Here is a 20,334-nt window from a genome sequence, read left to right as displayed (position 1 = left end):
CAAGGCTTTCTGCAGTCAGGGTGAATATTCCCAGCATTTGAGTGGTTTGTAGACTGGAAGAAGAGTCAGTCCTTGAAAGGGCCTCACGAAGACCTTTGTTTCCACATGTGGTTGAGCATTGCGTGGTTTGCACAGGCAGCCCGGTAGCCTGCATGTGGAATCTCCCAGCCAAATCTGGGTGAGGAATTGGTTAAAATTCCTGCTGTTCTGTGTCAGAAGGACATCCTGTTGGATACTCTGGTTCTGCATTCAGTCACTGGTGTAATTATAATCATTACGTGGAACACACAGAGGGGTTATTAAATAGCTGTACTGTTTCAGTATGCACTAATTATATAAAACACAGTACAAGGACAGCACAGAATGTCTCCTAATAAGAGTAGCTTGCATCTCTGGCATCCATCTAAATTAAAAACCTTCTCAAAATGATAACCTTAAGTAACTATGCACTTCAGAGGCAGCTGTGAAAGAGTTAGAACTAACTCAATCAACTAAATTATGTGTAAATGGCTCCATTTTTATTAGCGGTCTCCAATGTATACAAATCTCAGTGGTAAAGCAGCCACAACAAATGGATTACTCCATTATCTATTATCATCTCTTTCCTCTCTGTCAAAACATTTCTCCAACCCTAAAGACTAGCTTATAAATTAAAAAAACAACCAAACAAAAACAGCAACAGAAAACCAAACAGAAAAAATGCCTGCTTAAAATTCCATCCCTTGGTTGGTGTTCCTGAAGATAAAATACGCACTCTGCACTGAAATATTTGAAAATGCTGTGGAGGGGAAAGCAAAAGGCCATTTTTACTAGGCACACTTTGGTAAAAGCACTCCAGACAATTATGATACTTGTAAATGCAATCTACTCCAAACACTGCTTGCATAAAAAACACATGGGAAATAGAAATCCTCTGTCAGCTTCTCCTCTCTCTCTAAATATAGGCTGCCATGTCTCCTAGCAGAAAAAAGGATCAGTACAAAAGAAATGCTCTTTGATTCAACAGCAAGGATGGGACTTCGACTGCTTGGGCACAGCTGCCACGTGAGTTACTCCACAGTCCAGCCAGGGACAGGGAACCGTAAGGTTCATAGCCAAAGTGGTGACTCTATGCCATAATGGAGGGGTTTGGATGTAGTCTGATGACACATATGCTGTTAAAAGAGGCAGAATATAATGGAAGAGAATAAATGCATGATGGGTCCAAGCAATTTTTAACTGAGATGAGAGAAGAAGAAAGATGTCTGCCAAATTCAGTAGCAAAATTTAGCCTAAATTTGATCAAGAAACAGTTTCCTGAACCAGAGGCTGGTCCCATTGCATATTGCTGTGTAAGAGATTGCCTTTAGTCGGTAAAGGTTTACAAGACAAGCCAAACAGATGACCTCTTTGAGGCACTGAGAAGCACCCGTGCTTAGCCATACTAAAGAGACAGTGTTTCTTTTCATATCTTATGCTTGAAAGGCCAAATTCAGCTCCAGAAAACCCAAGAGTGTATCCCACTGTGCGGGGGATGCATTGGCACAGCCACAGTTTTTGACCTGTAGTTATTTCATGGTTCCAAAAGAAGCTCATTTTGGATGTCCCAGAGATGAGGCTGTGCTGTAGAAAAGCAGCCACGGTTCAGTTCTCTGGGCAAATGTGTGCTTGCAGTGGAAGATGCCATAAACATCCTTGAATAAATAAATGTCTTATGGCTCATGCTGCACCTGATGAGTGGGTTCCAGGATCTCTGCCTAGAAGAACATCTTTGCATTCACAGAACAACATTCATAGTTGATTCCTCCACAACTTCCACTGCCAACTAAGGTCAAGGGCCTGAAGTTGTAAATGAAGGCAGCCTGGGAAAAGCCAGTGCAGAAAGTAGGCTCCCATCCTTGGGAGACTTGATATGCTGCATTTGCAAGTGCTTCATCCTTACTTATTTTCATAACACATCACTCCCTTGGAGATGCCCATTATCCAACTCAACAAAAATGTACCAAGAGTAAAGCAAGGAAGAAACTACTATTGATTTCAGTAAGGCAAAGGGGACAGAAAAAGAGTGAGTACTGGTCATGTTTCGCAGATGGAAGAATGAGGGATAAAGAAAATCAAAGACACAGAAAATCTCCCATTGGGGATGGAGCCCACTTCTGCTACATACCAATCTAGCATCTAGGATTATATGTCTCTCAGTTGTACTTCAAAATCCCCAGAGCAGATGCACTCTGCGCTGAACATCATCAGATAAAGTAATGGGGTAGTCCTGGGAGAAGACCTCTCCTGCTCTTGAATGCTCCCTTTCTCTCCGGGTAAATGTGGTGGGAGGGCCTCACCGGGTATGACAGAGGGTGGGTGCTATCTGAGGACACCTCTGGCCAGGTCAGACCATGCTCCTGGGAGATGAGCAGTGAAGGTGTGACATCTCCTGACAGAGGTGAAAACTGAGCCTTGCTCCCTCCTTTCTTAGGAGAGCACAACAGTGTTAGACAAGAGGGGAGATTTTTTCACCTCTGTAAGATTTCTCTTTAAATAATCCCTGTTTAATTTTTGAAGGGAAGGTTGCAGATAACCACTTATATAGCAAATTTCAGGGCATAAACTTCTTGTCTGCTGCATTATCTCTTGGCTAGCTGCAGGTGATCACACTGTGGGGACCATCCAGCATTCCTACTGGCTCTTACGAGCCATGTGTTTTGATAACCTGGAGCCAAACACTGAAAAATACTAGGAACGCATAGGTGGGATTTCTGATGTCCGAACATGACTCTGGAAGTGTTGACTTCAGGCGGTTCCCCACTCAGCCTGCTCATAGTTTCTGTTCTGATTTTTCCCAGTCTCCCCTCACACAACATAAGAGAGTCTCAGTACTCAAAGCAGCATCACTTTCCACTCAAGACAGCTAAGTCCTTTCTCAGATCTGAGTCTCAGCCACAAGACCATTTATTCTGGGAATATACAGAGAAAATGTAATAGCTTTCTGTACAAATTGTTGGACAGTGACTTCAGGAGTCAAGCTACAAGCTTTGTATAGGGAAGGAACAGGAAGGAACATCCTTTCTCTGATATTAGGGTTTCTTTCATTTGGATAGCGTTTCCCAGAGTTTTATGACACTGATTTATCAGTGACGTCTCTGTAGTCAGTGGCTGGTAAGCCTTTAGAGCACTGCAATGCCACTCCAAAACCATGGATATTCCCCCTAAAGCCATTGAGAGTCATCTGGAACACCCAGAGTGCAATGTCAAGGTGGAGTGTATGAAAACTGGCTCACTGGAGAGCTTATCTGTGGCAATCCTGACTAGAAACTCCCCTGAAAAATGCAGCCAACAGAGAGTTTTCCATTACCCATAGATAGAAAGAAATACAGGAGTTGAACCTTCCCAACCACTTTGCAGAGATCTGGTACGAGCTGCGTATTTCCTATACCTCCAAAACTTGTTCACCCCTCCGTTAATGAAATGCTGGCTACTATTAGTCTACTATTGTTCTATGAACTCTTTGTGCACTTAACTCCTGGTGGGTTCATGTGGACATCTACCTACAGGGATCTCTCAAGGTTGGTCTATAAATGACATTACAGAGAGAGGAGTGTGTGTCCTCCAAAGTTTGGGGTAAATGACAAGGAGTGACGTAACATGACTGCCGCTATCGGCTTTCTCAAAGCCTCGCCATGTGACCTTGGAGAGGGTGCCTTTTTGTGCTGATCTCCACCTGTAAAATACAGATAATAACTCTTCCTGTACTGTACATCATAGAGTTGTTGTGATGCTTAATTAAAGCATTTAGAAAGTCTTTCAGGAGCGGCAGTCTATAAATGCTAAACGAGGCTGTTAGTCTTCTTCTCCCATGGTTACCGTCAATTGTTTTATTGATCTAGTCAATTATAGACTCAGGAAAAGAGTTATTTATTACAGTGAGAACTTAGAGTTGAAATATTTCTTTTCTCCTCACTAGACTCAAAACTTGCTCCCACAGATGTTTTTAATCATCAAAAATATTGATTTAAGGCTACAAAAAGGGGCAGGAAAATACTGGGTATCATTCCCTACTAAATAAAAGCCTTTTTTCTGATCTTTCCATAACAACTGACATGCTCAGTTTATTGGCATCTATTAAGATTTTCATATGAAAGCACTTGAACAGAAAAAATATCTCTGCTCTTCAATTACAGTTGGATGAAAAATTAGTTGATAACCATAGGAGGCTTCCCACTATTACACAAGGCTTTAAATCAGATTATTAATGTCCTGCAAGCTGATGGTACATAAAAACCTCAAATTATTTCACTGGGAGTTTTGCATGCAAAGAAATTGCAAAATCAGTCCTCAGTATTCAAATACTTTTAGGACAAGTGAATTGATGCCAGTGTAAAGAAATGGTTAATAGCAAAAGATAATTTAGCTACAAGCACTGTTACATTTTTTTTCTCATTACTATGAACGTGTATTCATGCTAAAAATCCAAAACATGTTGTACGAGTTCCATGCAAAAGCAGCATCTCTAGGATGTCAATGTATCTTGGCAGCCCAATTATTACTTATAGAGTACCTGAGAATCCTACGTGCACACATTATTCAAAGAACTATTTTTAATTAGTTCACAAGTTAGGCAGCAGTTGATAAGATAACATTTAACATTTCAGAGAAAGCTGAGCAATAAACAGGTGCTTTGTTACTGCACTCCCTTCTTTTTCAATTACAGGGAGAATAACATTTTTACAAGGAATCAAACAAAGGTTAATTTGCAATTAGAGCTTTATGATGGGAAAAGGCTCTGTTGGTGAGTCCTATGGCTCACAAGTCCATCACTGAGACACAAAAAGGAAAGGGAGGTCAAAAAATACTCCACAGACGTGTTCTGATGCTTGTCCATCGGTTGGCAGTTCCCAGCTCAAATTAGGTCCTGTTAATGAGGCACTAAACATGCACATCAGAGGTGGACTCTGGAGAGTGAAGATGAAAATTTACCTACATAAAATAGAGATTAGGAGAAAAAGTGTTATCATCCCTTGACAGGAATGGGAAACTAGGAGATTAGGTGGGTTGCCAAAAATTGCAGCAGAAATAGGAAGAGAACTCCTATCGCTTAGCTCCTAGCTTGCTGTCTTATTATAAGATAAATCCTGATTTTACGTTCTTTCTTCTATGGTCCTACATAAATCACTGTGGGCTAGGTGAGGGTCTGAATTCACAGGACGGCAGTTAATCTGCAGAAGTGGTCCATGGCCACTTACAGTGATGCACTGGAGGGAATGGAGAGCAGGGGAGAGCCTATATTCAGGTATCTGCTGGAGACCAGCTCTTGTCTGTCTGTACCTGTAGTAGCCCTACCATTGCCTGCGTGGCATCTTAAGAGCTCTGTGCATTTTTTTTGGGTGCTGAAGCAATACTTGGGTAACTTCAGCAAAATAACACTGCAGTAACGACTAATGCCCAGTCATTCCTGAAAACAAGACGTGTGCAGGAGACAGAGGGAGATTCTCCTTAGAAAGGAAAAGTCTAAAATACAATAAGGCATAGAAAAGACCCAGGAATCATTCGTAATGAGGTCCTGCGGTCTACAGTGTCCTTGGCTGACACAAGCCGCCCTTCCCTGATCATTATGATAGGAGGACACCTCATTCACTGTCAGTGCACTAATGAAAGGTGATCTTTAACCCTCCTTAGAAGGGAAAATCCTCCTTGTTCCTCCTGACAGGCAGGACACACATCCTACTGCTGCTAGCATCATGCCTGGAGATGGGCCTTATGGGTATGTTTAATGTGCAGGATACTGCTATGGCTAATGAGTCCGGTAACAGTCTTTTCTCCGATAACAGAAATCTGTATGCGAGATGGTAGAGCAGGTGTATTTGAGACTGTGGGTATGTTCTGCCACCCAGGGTTGGAACAAGGATCACAACTCTAATCAGCCACCAATTTCCTTATTCTAAAATAAAAACTGAATAGATATGTAAGACTTCCTTGCTATTCAACTGCATTTTCTGAACAGAGATTTAGTTATAAATGCAAGGCATACATTTACCTTCAGTGCAGCACAGGCAAATTTGGACACCGATTTTGTTTTCTTTTCCTAACCAGCTCTTGAAATGGCTGGACGAGAATGATTAGCAGAGGTTGGCAAATGCCAGGTATGGCCACACAGTGGCAAGCAAAGCAATTATTCAGCATGAGGGTATACAGCCTTAGCAATGGGAAGCTTCTGCCATAAAAAAGGAGTGTGCAAGTGCTCCAGATACCTTGGCTCAATTGTTTATGAATATTTCTGCATACCCTAGGTCATTGATATTCATCGTAAATCAGGAAAAAGTATTACATGAAAAATAAAAATTAAAATTTGTATATGCCATCTGACTTTTAAGCCTGTAATAATCCTTTGGATTTTACTGTTAAGCTTCTTCTAGCAACCACAAAGCTAAATTGTGCTTTAAAATGAAATCTGGCAGCTGACTTCCAGTATAACTGGACTCCAGGAGCTAAGGATCTAAAAACAATTCCAATGACATAAGGTTCATTCTAAAATTATTCTAAAATTATGGGAGTTGGCAACTGCAGTCTGATAAACTGGCACTTTCCAAGTCCGAAGCAGAAGGTGGGGAGAAAAAAAAAGGAAAAACCCATCTGCGCCCAGGTTGGAGCTAACATCCACCTACCTCTTCCTCGCACCCTTGTTCACCTGGAGAAGAGTACCCAGGCGAAGTAGGACATTTTATTGTCCATGCATGCTTATTCTTCTCCCTCCTGAACCCCAGACTTGGGTTTTGCCTAGGAGTTTAAAAAAGGTAGGAAAATAACTGCTGCTTCGATGTGTACTCCAGGAGCTGAGTAGATACGCTCAGCCTTGTGGCCGCGTGACAAATTACCGAGCATCTCCTGAGCGACTGCGTGCGTATTGGAAATTGGCATGCACTTCCCGAGGTAACGACCAACGATGGAGCAGAGTTAAGCTAAGGCATCATTCAGCGCTCCCGAGAAGTGTGCACCATCCCAGAAGATGGTCCCAAAAGAGGGACCATCATGGTCTCGGCTGAAGTGGGGCAACTTCTCTTCAGCTGCCCTAAGTCAATGCCGTTTCCACAGCCTCCCTTGCTATCCGACTGGTGCTTTCACTTGAGCCCATGGAGGGTTGCAAACTTCATGATGACATTTGGAGAAGTAGCCCTGGAGGAGCCCGAAGCAAATCACGGAGCGGCCCAAACGCTGGGTGCTTGTTGGCGGGAGGCAGGGCCAGCCCTTGCCGTGACCGATGGCCCTGGTTCTGGGCACTCCCAAAGGGTCACCGCCACGCAACACCTTACATCAACCTGTCTTCCTTCACATTTAAAACTTCCCGTGATTAATGGTGCTGAAAGCCTGATAAATGAGAATCAGCTGAGTTGTGCATACAGATATCTGGACAGATTAAATAATTAATCAGCCTGTAATTAATAAAGTCAGATACTGGCTTTTTCTGAACTTTCCCTCCTCCTCTCCTCATACAGGCTTTCAAAAGGTTTGTGACAAAAATAACTACAGACACCAGCAGCTAATCCTGCTTTGTGGGGGAGGGGGACCCTGCTGCTTTGTTAATGTGGCAAAATCTGCGCATACATTTGAGAAGTAATGAGATCTCCAGGGCAAAGTATGACATCTGCTCCAGAACTTCTAAAATACAGGTTAATTTACACCAGCCAAACCTCTTTGAAGCCAGGCGGTTTGATTTTTACTTGTAGACTTAATGTAGTAGCATCTGACAAGCATCCAGCCCTCAAAGGCCTTGCCATTACTTAGCTCCCGGTAAACGAGTCTATCAAAGCACTTTATAAATAATACAACCAAATAATCCATTGGCAGAGAAGCAGCTGAGTCCTTGGGCATCATCATGCGAGTGGTCACTTGCCCCAGAGGTGGCCATGCCTACAGGGATGGACCAAGAGCCCCCATCGGCATTATTTCCACTATGATCATCAAGAAACTCAAGCACGTGAGGACTAAATAAGAAATGACATAAGGAGGATCTAATAGAGCTGGGAATTAAAAGAAAAGGTAAAACTGGAAGTTGGAATTGTCTTCCTTCAGGGTAGACCAGGCTACTTATTCCCCTTACTTACCTGGTCAAACATTGTATTTCCCTTTCCTTCTTTTTTTAAAAAAAGAAAAAGGAAAATAGCCAACGTATTACAACAAAATTATCAGAGTAGTTAAAATACTTTTGATACATTTAGAAGGCAGATTGAGCTAGAAAATTTGCATCAGCAGGGATTATTTGTGGTGGGCTATTGGTTCAAGTGCTCTAAAGAAATGCTTCTAAGTCTGTTCCTGGTGGTGCCTTCACCCCTTTGCACCTTCTTGTCAGAGTATACTCGTTTGGGACCCTGCAGTTCAGGTTTTCGTGGGACTAGAAATGGTCCTTAGGTGAAACACAACGGAGGCCAAATGGTAGGCTAGAAGCTGTCTATCACGAGTTCAGACACCTGCAACCCAGCAGAACTTTTCCCTTTTGTTAAACCAATTTGTCTAAAGTAGTTTATCCTTGGGAAGGTTAAGAAACGACTCGATTACAACCTATTAGCACTTCCATGAGGAGATTTCGTACAGGACTCAGCTCTTCAAGCTGAAGTAAAATTCATAATGAGCTCTAAGGGACAACAACTGAGGCTGAGCAAATTCGGACTGCAAATAAGCATCTCAGCTTTTTCCTCATTTCATTTTGTTGGTTTCTTGTTGTTGTTTAAGAAGAATGGTTACTAATACGTAAAACAACTGAGTAGGGGATATAGCAGCTTCCTGACCAACTGCAGACCTCCAAGCAACTCTTTCTAAAAATATATGCCACTGCCTGTTCAAAAGTTATGGACTTGATACAGAAATTATTGGATGATTTTCTAATGCAGAAGACTAAAGGCTCATAATGTTTTCTGGCCTTTAAAAGCCATGAATTTACAAATTTGAATGAGATAAAGCAATTGAAAAACACAGGCCACTAGGACAAACAGAGAATGTCAGGTCCAGATATGTCTTAGACAAATCAATTTAGTTCCCATTGTCTGAAAAGCCCTTCCAACAAATTATTTAATGAGATTATTCTAAATCTTTTTGACAAAAGTCAGTCTCAAATCTGATTTCAGAGATTACCTGCTGTAATAATCCAGACATAATTCCTAAAATGCACTTAGGAATGCTGGGTCTAGTATAGGACATATCTAGGCTACAGAAGAGCTTGTATAGGACAAATCTGTGCTACAGAAGAGCTACTGATACCCCAAAAGGATCTGCTCACTGGGAGTCTCTGGGGAAAGGTGCTGTCTATTTTGCACACTTGCCAAACACAAATGAGATTTTTTTTTTAAAAAAAAGAGAGCAAAATTAATGGAGCAATATGGACACTATCAAGAATGCAGCAGGAAGTAATCAAGTACAAGATCACGTTGCTTGTGTGACTGTTGCCATGACATTCAAAAAGCACTTACTATTATCATAGACTATGAATATTCTGTCGGCTGATTGATAGTCTGTGGCTTTTTTTTCCTTGTAAGCAAATGCAATGACAATATTAAGCAATTACTGATAATGTCACCCAGCTGCTTTCCTACTGCCTGGGTGACGGGATTTCTGAACTGCAGAAATAACAACAGATTTGTTAAAGTGTGGAGCGTTCCCCTCTGCTCGCTGGCATTGCATTTGACCAGCGACAGCACAGCAGAAGGTTTCATTATAGTAAATGAAAGAAACACATCCTCAGTAAACTTTACTATGGGAAGTACCATGGGGCTTATTTAGCTCTGATTAGATCAATGAGACTCTCTAAACACAGCAATTAAAAATACAATTGGTAACAATGTAGCCTGCATTAAGGCATCTGCACGCCTGAGGAGTTTATACAGGAATAAACTTGCTAAAGTACATTTCCTGATTAGTCAATAATCAATATGCAAGGTACTTGGTAGATTCTTGTGGAACAATGTTGAGGGCCAAATTTCGCTTAATTAAGTGTCATGCTAGCAAGCTGACAGGAGCCATTGTGTTGGGCTTAATTTATGGGTGATTTACCAAATCGTGTCCATCTTTTCCCTTTATCATCCAGCAAGGACTATACATCCCAGCATGCAATGCCTTACCACGAGCCAAGCAGAAGTTTGGGCTTGGATCAAAGACTGAACGTTGGCTCCTGCTGTTGTTGGGTGTGATGGAGCCACTGGAAGCATAACGGGAATGTCTGCAACCAATCTTGGTGTGGGACTTGGGGTTGCTCTTTGGCCACAAGCTAGACCTGCATCTGATGGTCAGCACTAATATCAACACCTCATGTAACTACTTACAGCACCGAGGAGTTGGAAGATACCTCTGTTATTTCATGCTTGAAAAAAGAGGGAGTTTTAGCTGCACTTCCGTGCCAGCTTTTTGTTACTTGTCCTGGAAAAGAGAAATCCAGGTCACACTTCAGAGAGGCAAAAAGGCCATCTCCTCCCATCGCTTATGCTGCTCCCTCCTTGCACGTGTAAAGTTCGCAAGGCGTGAGAAGATCGGGTCCAGAGTGTACAGTGTCTCAGTCAGCCCTGAGAAGCACAGTACCTATGGCTTGCAGTAGAGATTTAATGAAGTCAAAGCAGATACGGCAAGTTACACAAGCTAAAGATTTAGCCCTAAATTCATAGGGGTTTGTTAGAGTCGCTCTAAAACCCTATAAAATGTAACAGAGATGAATATTCTGCTCATGGGGTTTTAAAGTGTTTTACGGCAGGGCTTTTATTTTATATTAATTTTTATAGGATGGTTAAAATAAACCTGTAGCAATAGTAGCATTTTCTGCTAAATTTTACAACACTTTGCCAATAAAAATCGGCATGCGGATATGCGTGGAGAGAAAAATATTGGAGGCTGGCAAATTAGGAAAGATGTGAAAGCTTTCACAAGAATAAAAGATAGCAACTTACCAGTAGGGTAAATCTCCATGCCATGTAGAATATAGTTTAGATTGTAGTGTTTTGAATCCCAAACCACACATGAATGAAAAGCCTGATGCTATATTGCAAAATAATAAAGATTTAAAGGCAGATCTTGTCAGAAGGATGTGTTCAAGAAGTAGCAGATATCTCTATGCCCTGGAGATTGTGTCCGCATTTTCACACCACTCTCTAAGAAATTATTGGCCAATTTCTGGAAGAGGGCAATGGCAACGGTCATGGTTTAGAAAATGTGACCAGTGAAGAAAGGTTAAATGAGGTAGGTTTCTGTGGTCCAGAAAAGAGAAGCCCGAGGGACTGTGAAACAGTTTGTCATAAAAAGGTGGTAGATAGGGCTGGCGTTAATTGCAAGAGAAGAACAATCTGGCTTACACTGCAGAGAGAAATGAAGTGGGCATCAGGAAACCCTCTTTAACCATAAAACCAGTTAAGCACTGGGAGAGGAGCTGGTTACCTGGAGGTGAAATCTCCCATGCTGGAATTATTGAGAACAGTTTGGACAAATTCCAACTGTGAACAGTGCAAATGTGCCTATTTTGTCTCTCAGCCTGAGTGCCTTCCAGCCCTAATTTTTTAATAAATTTTGCTATATACTAGGAGAGTTTGTCATATGCTATTTCCCGAGCAGTTTACAAACAACCATAGCTTCAGAATATTCTTTTGAAAGGTGAGTAGGTGGGCAGGTATTACAACTTCAATTTAGAAAACTGGGGGAGATAAAAACAGAGATTTAAGTACTTTCCCTAAGGCCAGGGAAGCAACAAGCATGTCAGGAGAGGTTCAACTACAAGTATTTCTGAATCCAGCAATCCTCAGGAGCTCACACCCATCCTTCCTTCTCAGAGTACCTATCTTTCAGGGCTTACTTTTCGTCTGGCTCTATTTTCATGCAGTTGCCTGGCAGCTTCCTTGTTTTTTCCTCCTAAGCACTTTGCTAGTGACCACATTAATAATTGCATACCTTGACTTCGTAGCTGCCTTATTACAGATGAATACAGCTGCTAACCAGCCTTCAAACCCTATTATCAAAGCTTTGCTGAGCTGCATAAAGCAGAGGAGCAACCCATGCTTTTGCCCCAGTGGGCAAAAGGCTGCCACTGATGACACCACCAAACCTTTGGTACCAAGAACCTCAGACCATGACCTGGCTGGGACTGGAGAAGAGATTACCTTCTTGCCTGGAAGATGGTCTGGCCAGCACATGGCCAGAGTGATGCTCGTTGCTTGCCTGACCTGTTCCCTTAAACAAATCCCCAGAAAAAACCCCCTCCTGGCCAGCACAGAATACCAGTTTCAAATGAGAATAAACAATCTTTAGGACTTAATCAACTTTCATATGGCATTGGGATAAGGTGAGGGCTGTTGCTTTGTGAGTTTTTGGTGAAGGAGGTTGCTTGCTCTGAGCACACCACAAATATATTTAAAGATGAGAGCCCTGCCCACCAAAGCAGCAAGCACAACAGTGGCATCACTTCAGATTGACAGCCATTGCTTTTTTTCTTTATTCCCCTCATTGTTTTTACGATTCATTTATAAGGCATCCATGGCCTTGGGGGACTAGGAACAATCATATTAAGAATGATACAGATGTAATTCAATACTTTTCACCCATTCCTCAGTGACTCTTACTTGCTTATTCACCAAAATATCCTTCCACTTTCTTCTGCTTTTCTACGTAAGATATGGAATGTAGTCATGTTGCGCTAGGTATTAATTAATCTCTCATAATCAGCTGGCTAGAAGATCCTATTATTACCATTAGAGTCAAGCCAGAAAATCCTTATGTCTTGTGCCTGAGGATTAATACCAAACCATGGCTGACTCCTCTATGGAATTACCCCTTGTATTTGCGTTAATACCAGCGGAGATCTTCCCGAGCAGACTACCACTGTGCACACCGGCAATCACAGCTAATTTGTACATATGCTTCCACTGGACAGAAGCCATGCAATTAAGAGGACGCCCTCAAGGCATTAACATTTCTCATCTTGCAGTAAGTGCAGTGGGAGAACGCAGCAGAAGTTTATAGGGTGTTATCCATGGGAGTGTGTTATCAACAGGATTTCTATGAATCTGCGAGGACGATTCAGAGCTGGGCAGGGAGCCAACACAAAGAGGTTTCTGAGGCCACAGTGGAAATCTCCTAAGTCCCTGTTTGCTGGAAGAAGAAGATGAGGCAGCAAGGAACACTGATGATGCTGGACTGGAAAACATCTACTTCCCTACTGGCCTGTTCCCTCTGGGACCTGGACACCAGGACCTTTCCCGCCCTCTTCAGGGTGTTTGCAACCCTTCATTTTCCTTCTAGTCCCAGCAAAAGGCTCATCTGTGAAGTCCTGACTACAGAAAGGGTATCAAGGTCTTCCCCTCTCCTGGAGAGGAGCCAAGGACACCATTGTGTGTGCCCTCAATACCAAACCAAAGGACCTGCAAGCTCTTGCATGTCTGCCTTTCCTCAGGGACAAGACCTCGCCATGCTAGGTCCTTTCCATCAGAGATCTGCTGGGGTGCACAGAGCCTGTGGGTGAGTTTCCTTGGGCAATCACAGAGCCCCTGGCCCTGGGGAATCCACCAACTGAGTGCTCTGGGATGCTACTGAAACCTTGATGTAGATTTGGAGAAAGTCTGAGGTTAACATGTTTTGACCAAGACATCTTGGAAGCAAGCAATCTGGAAAAGATTTGACAGGAAAATTTTAAGCCAAATTTCCACCCTGTGTGGCTCTTAGAGACTCAGTGAATCCCATTACTCTCTGGCAGAAGGATCTTGGCATCATGGTCCATCCCAAGCTGTGCCCAGACGGTCCATCTCTAGGACCACCTGGGAATGGTAGATGTCTTTGCCTTTGCAAGTCTGGCATCAGCAGGACTGTGTCTATCCTCTTTATCAACATATTATAGGGAAGAAAGCACTTGATCCTGCTCCCTTCTTCCTCTCTCACTCCTACACTTAGAAAAACACAAAACATATGGAATAAATTAATTCAAAATACTGCACTTCCAGCTGCACTGATTGTGAGAGGATAACATTCACCACCCCCCCCCCCCAGGGCATTTGTCCCCAGGTGCTAAAATGATGTATACTGAGGCTTCAGTGCTGCTGGCTAATTTAGGAGTGTTGTCATCATCATAAAAGGAAGAAAATCGATTCAAATCAAAAGCCCACAAACAAACTATGACCTTATTCAAATCAGAAAAAAAACCCAATCCCAATCTCTGGTAGGATGTCAGAGAAGCCGAGAAGCCAACGCAAGATGCACAGTATTGATTACTGTGTAATAATGATTTCCCTTCAGCCCACAGACTCCACCATATACTTCATTCTGCATTCCAGAGCACGTCTCTGAGCATCGCTGGGGCTGGGAAGTAACACACACCAGACACTGCTGGGGGTTGCAGGTTAAGTACTGCACTTAGGTTTTATGGAGCAGAAGAGTAGATAAATTCTGTCAAATGAATGTAAATGCTCAGCATTAATTTTTTCTTCTGGGAGTCTTTAACTATTTCCTTAGGTTTTTGGAAATATTTCTAAGATTTCTCATTTTCACAAATCACTATGCATCTCTCCTTGGTTCTGAGTTTCAGTTTGGTTTGATTTTGGTTTTGTTTGTTGATATCAGTGCAAATATTTCTGATTCTTTGCTAGAAATTTCCATGGCTTGCCTACAAAGGCATCATCTCTGGTAAGAATTTACCAGTTAATCTCTAGAAGTGAAAGTTTTAAAGAATTCCTAATATTTGGTCCTTATTCTGCACTGTCTGGAGCACCCCATAGACAAAGGAGTAGCCACATTCCTGACTGAATACAAACTGGCACAGTTCCTTCAAGGTTGGTGGTATAACACAAGTTTGCATTGTTGAGTCTCTGCCCTGCATTTCATTCCCTTTGGGTTTGGTCTTTTCTCCACTGACACTAATTCTTTTGCAACATACGTAATAGGCAAAGTAGCTTTATTTCATCTCCCTGTTTGTACTGTGGGTGATATCTCCCAGGGAAGATTAATGGCTTAAGCTGATTTAATGGTGTACACACTTTTCACAGAAAAGAAAAAAAAAAAAAAAAAAGAAACCATTTCTCTTTTTCTGTCCAGATTGAAAAATGTTATCTTTTCTTATTTTTTTCCTTTGGTATTTGCTGTTATCCAGCCTTTGCTGGCCTCCCAAACAACTTTACCATCTTTCTGTGCATCTGTGATGTTCCCATATTAACGTGAGTCATTCTCACAAAGAAGTCTAGGACTCAGTTGCATGTATGAGAAACTACAGCTTCTCTCTACTGAGTTTCAGGAGTTATGCCAGCAGAGACTCTGACCCTATGCAACGTAATCTCAGTAACCTGCTTGTTCTGCCACCTTTCCCTTTTCTTTTCGCTGTATCCAGAAGACATGCTGGCTCACTTGGTGAAAGAGGTTTGTGATGTCTGTGGGAGAGGTTTGAAACATTTGGCTGACGTTTCCCCTTGTGCTTCCTGAAGCACCAGAACACTGTTATCACCCATTTAAGAGGATCTTCAAAAAAACCTCAAACCCAGACATATGTGATAAAACAGTGGTCTAAGCAAAAAAATTTGTTTAGAACCTGAAAAGAGCTGGTTGGAGGTTAAAGAAATGCCAAAAAATCATTTTTGCTTAATGTTTTCTTCTTAATCTACCTGACAATCTACCTTAATAATAATATTGTGTTTACTAATTGGAAAACCTACATTCAACAAGAATGCAAATACCATCAGTAAATGTGCATGAGCGATTTAAAATAGAGCAACTACTGGCATATGCAGACACATATTTCTAAAGATGAGTTGCAACACATTGTAAAAGTCACACCCATTTTATAAAGCTTTCTAAACTACCCTATCAAATGAGGGCAAATGATCAGATGCAGCTTTTCATGTGGACGAAGATATTTATTCCGGGCAAAGATGGCATTTAGAGAGATGCAAATGGAAGGACACAAATTCACTCCCCACCCTCAGCATATGGCTTTGCCACAGTGCTGTATTTTTATTTGTGCATTCAAAAGCTGCCTGGCCTTTTCATACAGTCAGTTCAGCTCTGATCACATCTACTCCCACGACTGTCTGTTTTGTCAGTGTGGGTGACTCCGAAAAGGTGCAAAGAGGAATGATTAACTGCAGTCAATTTATCTTGAACTCTTAGAGGGAGTTAATAACACGAGGTTAAGTAAAAAATAGCCATATGACAATAGTCATATGCATGTTGGTATTGTACACGTGGAAACTGCATTGGGTGAACATCAGGGTGAAAAGTTAGAAAATGCCAAGCATAAGTGGATGTTTTATGATGCTATTATTAATTGCATGATCATATGCTCCCTTCACCCTAACCTCTGCCCTCATGGTTTCCTTCTTCCTTGTGTGGGGTGGAACTGTCTTAAAGATGAATCGGTGAAGGCGTCAGCTTTCTAAAGGGCTCTTTGGCATTCGTGGCAGACAGAAGGTGCGCAGGGAATGAGGCTGAGAAACACAGCAGAAGACAAAATAGTCTTTGGGTGAAGACAATCGGTGATGGCTGATTCATGTATCCCAAACTTTTACTAATGATCCCTGACCTAAGCTTTATTTTTGGGTTTGTGAGGGACACCCGTGGCGCGTGACTTGAAGAAAGCCTGGGCTTTGCCAGAGGCAAATGGTGAGGGGCACAATGAACACAGAAAACACAGTCTAATGTTAAGGATGCAGAAAAGTCAGAAATGGCCCAAAACTGGAGGAGACCTTTAACGATTCCTTCATGGCTCAATTCTGCAGCAGTTAAATGGAGACAAACCCAGAGTCTGATTGCAGGTTTTGATGAACTTTGATGCTGTTGCAATTAATGCTATAGGAAAAAATACATGAGAAAATGAATAATTCTGTTTTCGGGGCAGTATTCAGTAAATAAGACCTAGGGTTATTCACCGAGAAATGAGAATACAGAATAAGGAATAGCTGCTGATTATCTGATGTCCATCTTATGCACAAGATGAGAAGAAACCTGTGGAAAAACTGCGGGGCTGTCTAATTAAATGAGACAGTGCTGCAGGAATGTCCCTTGCTCTGGTATTTCCCAGCTTTGCATCTTGATGGTGTTCGCTCTTTACAAAGCAGCATTACACGTGTGCATTTTACAACCCACATCCAGCTGGGACATGGGGTCTGGGCTGAAGGAAATTTCCACGCCATGGACACAGGTCTTCCATCTTTGCCTCTCTACCCCTCACTCATCTTCTCCAGACCTCGTCTATTTAGTCCTGGTTGCCACTTCTCAAACTCCTTACTCCAATCCTAATCCTCTGCCCACATCCTCCCCTGTCTCCTAGACTGTTTATTCCAGCTTGGATTTTGTTTCCCCTGCACTTGTGCCTTGTTTTCCGTGCTGCTGTCAGCAGGGATCTCGGGGGTGCAACACAGGCTTCTTGCCCCACACGTTGGGAGTCACCAGTCTATTAGAGACAGGAACAGAACCTGGCTTAAAGCTCAGATGAGCTGGCTTCAGCCTGGATGTTTCCCAGGCATCCCTACCCCAGTCCCGTCGGCACCCATAGACGTGCTACCCTACTACCAGCAAGGGTGGGAGGATGAACATTGAGGCACTGGTGCCATGGAGAGGTATCTGACATTATGAAGACACATTTAATCTCCCATCTCACCTGATCTCTCTCTAAAGACCACAATACATTAGGGGAGGGGTTGTGCCAGCCGCAATGAGGCTGAATATTGCCTCATTTGTACCATATATGTCTTGGGCCTGATCACAGAATATTTGCTGAAAAGATTAGTCCTCTAAGTAATTAGTCTTGCTGGAAAAGAATTTCAGTGGCACTGGATAATACTCTAATTCCCTCTATCCAAAATAATTTAATCTCTTCTAAATGAAATCCATTTTTCTAAAGAAAAGTGACTTCCACAGTATTATTCCAAACCTGGCCGTGGAGAGATCCAGCTTTAGATGAAGCAGTAATGATTTCACCTAACTTCGTCTTTCAGCTCCTAAGCTACTAGAATTAATTGAGCGTGTAATTAAGGAAGGGTTTTCTTACCAATATGATCATGCCTATAATTAAAATCTCACACAAATGTGCATGCGGAAGAATAGGGCAGGGCAGAGCAGGCAAGAGACCAAAGTGTCTGACAGGTTTACATCAAAGGACCTGAGCTCCTTCAGCTCTAAGCCAGAGGGAGGGGAGGAAGGGAAGACAGGACTGCCTGATAACTGACTTGATATATTGTTTTTGACCTCCTGTCTTCAAAGCCCCAAGTGGTTAAGTGCTGTCTACCCAAGAGATTGCTTCTACCTTTAATGTTACTTCAGCAGAGTCAAGCTTTGCAAGTGTTTGTGCTACCAAGCGCTGGATGAGCAGAAAAGTGATGATATCTGCATGTTTTCAGAGAGACTGGAATGGGTTTGGCTGCTGCTTTGGGCTGTGCCACATCAGCGCTGTGGCCCGGGGGACCCCACGACATGCCAGGAGAGCCATCGCTTTCCTCTGCTTTTTGTTGCATGGGAGACCTGTGAACAAGATTTCATAAAAGAAGGAGTGGTGCATTTTTATTGCTGTTATTTATACTGCATTTGCTATTAAATCAGCCCTTAACAGCAGTGTTCAGCCTGTGATACATGACCCAAGTCAAAGGCTGTGCCTGGGGACGGCTGCATTTTGGGAGATTTTGCTGTTCTGCACATGGGGAGATGCTGGGTGCTGGGAACCCACAACACAGCACTTCCATAAAAGCTGAACTCCTGCACAAAAGGGACAAGGGCTTTCCCTAAAAAACCCAAATGGGGACCTGGAACTCGAACAGAAGAAGGGACTGACTCCCTTAGATGGTCTGCCATGTGTTGTGATACCCTGTGACTGTATTAGGGAGGGGAAAAAACCCTCCCTCATAGTATAACCAAGCTAAGGACCAAGGCACCAAGGAAAAACACAGGTGTGGATGGGTCTTGGATGAAAGAAGGCACCCTGAGCAGGAAAACTGCCCTCTCATTTGATTGATACCTGCTGTGCTCAGGGGAGTAGGACTTTGTATGATTATTGACATTATTATATGTTTATAAATTACATCAAAAAGAGACCTGTATCTGTCCTCAGGTCTCCTCTGAACTGGAACAACCTGCAAGGCCTGGGATTTTTGTCTTGCTGGTTGAATCTCAAATGGGGTCAGACTTTTGGGCTCTTAGATTTGGTGAGTTTATATTGCAATGTAGATAAAAGAGGAATGCGGTGAAAGCTAAAGTACATTAGGTGTGCATTCTCAGGAAGAAAGTCCACATTCCCAGCTGTACACATATTTTTAAATTCATCTAAACCCAGTAAAATATTATAAGGAAGAGCTGATCACTACTGAAGTGTGTGCTGAGGTGCTAGAGCTGTGCTGGTATGCACTGGTCATGGATCAGACATTTTGTACATGAAATATGCATTGTGCAAGTGCTTTATTGCATTCCATACAGTCCCAAACATTAAATGCACACAGTCCCTACCAATAACTGCCTTCAGAATGACCTAATACATCAGACAGCCGTGCAGGAGAGCTTTTTTCCTCCATAGATAACTACTACGCTGGCATTTTGGGACAACCATCATTTTTGTTTCATAATCATCCTCACAACTTTCTCATTTTTTCAGCTTTCCCATTTTTACAGCAGTTAAGACTTTATGACCTTCCCCAGTGGATACAACTTGTGATTCACAGCTAACAGTGGGCAGCACTGTCTGAGTTCTGCTTTTGAAAAGGATGGCCAATTGCCTCAACAACAGCTGCCCATTAAGCAAACTGCTTAATGAAATGACTAGAAAGATGGGTGCTCACCAGTGTATTTTCTCTGCACTTATTAAAAAAAACCCTGAAGCCTCTAACCCACACACTGATCTAGTGAGCTTTATGCTCTTAATGCTGTCATTGTCACTTTTCTTTGATTCCTCCAGTCCATGCCTTGTCCTACTGCATTTTAAAGCTTCTTCTTATTACCATTTTTTATTATGTTATTATTGTTATTATTAATTCCAATTTGGTATCATTTGTGGTCTTTACATAGCCCCCCCAGTGCTCTTTTCGGTGAGGTCCCATGGGAACCAAGGGAAGGTCCTTGGATATTTCCAGACACACCAAGCTGCAGGAAGGTTTTGGGGACCTGAGATGTTCCTGGGCACCTCTGCTACAGCCTGGGCTTTGCGCAGGCTGAGCAAGACATGGAGAATCAAGGCCAGGTTGCAGGCTGGCATGAGCTGGGAGATGGTGTCTGGACAGTGGGAGGTGAGCAGGGCACTTCGGAGCAGTTCCTATTTCCATCCCCTGAAAGGACCCAGTGGCGTTTGATATACGAAATGAGAGCTTTGGTCATCATGGCATGCTGCGATCATCCCTTGCTCCAACACCACGGGGTGCCAAGCCTATTTGCACGTCCCAGCGA

Source organism: Haliaeetus leucocephalus, unplaced genomic scaffold, assembly GCF_000737465.1.
Source record: "Haliaeetus leucocephalus isolate CR32 unplaced genomic scaffold, Haliaeetus_leucocephalus-4.0 Scaffold751, whole genome shotgun sequence".
Lineage (NCBI taxonomy): Eukaryota > Metazoa > Chordata > Aves > Accipitriformes > Accipitridae > Haliaeetus > Haliaeetus leucocephalus.
This window is presented reverse-complemented; position numbering follows the sequence as displayed.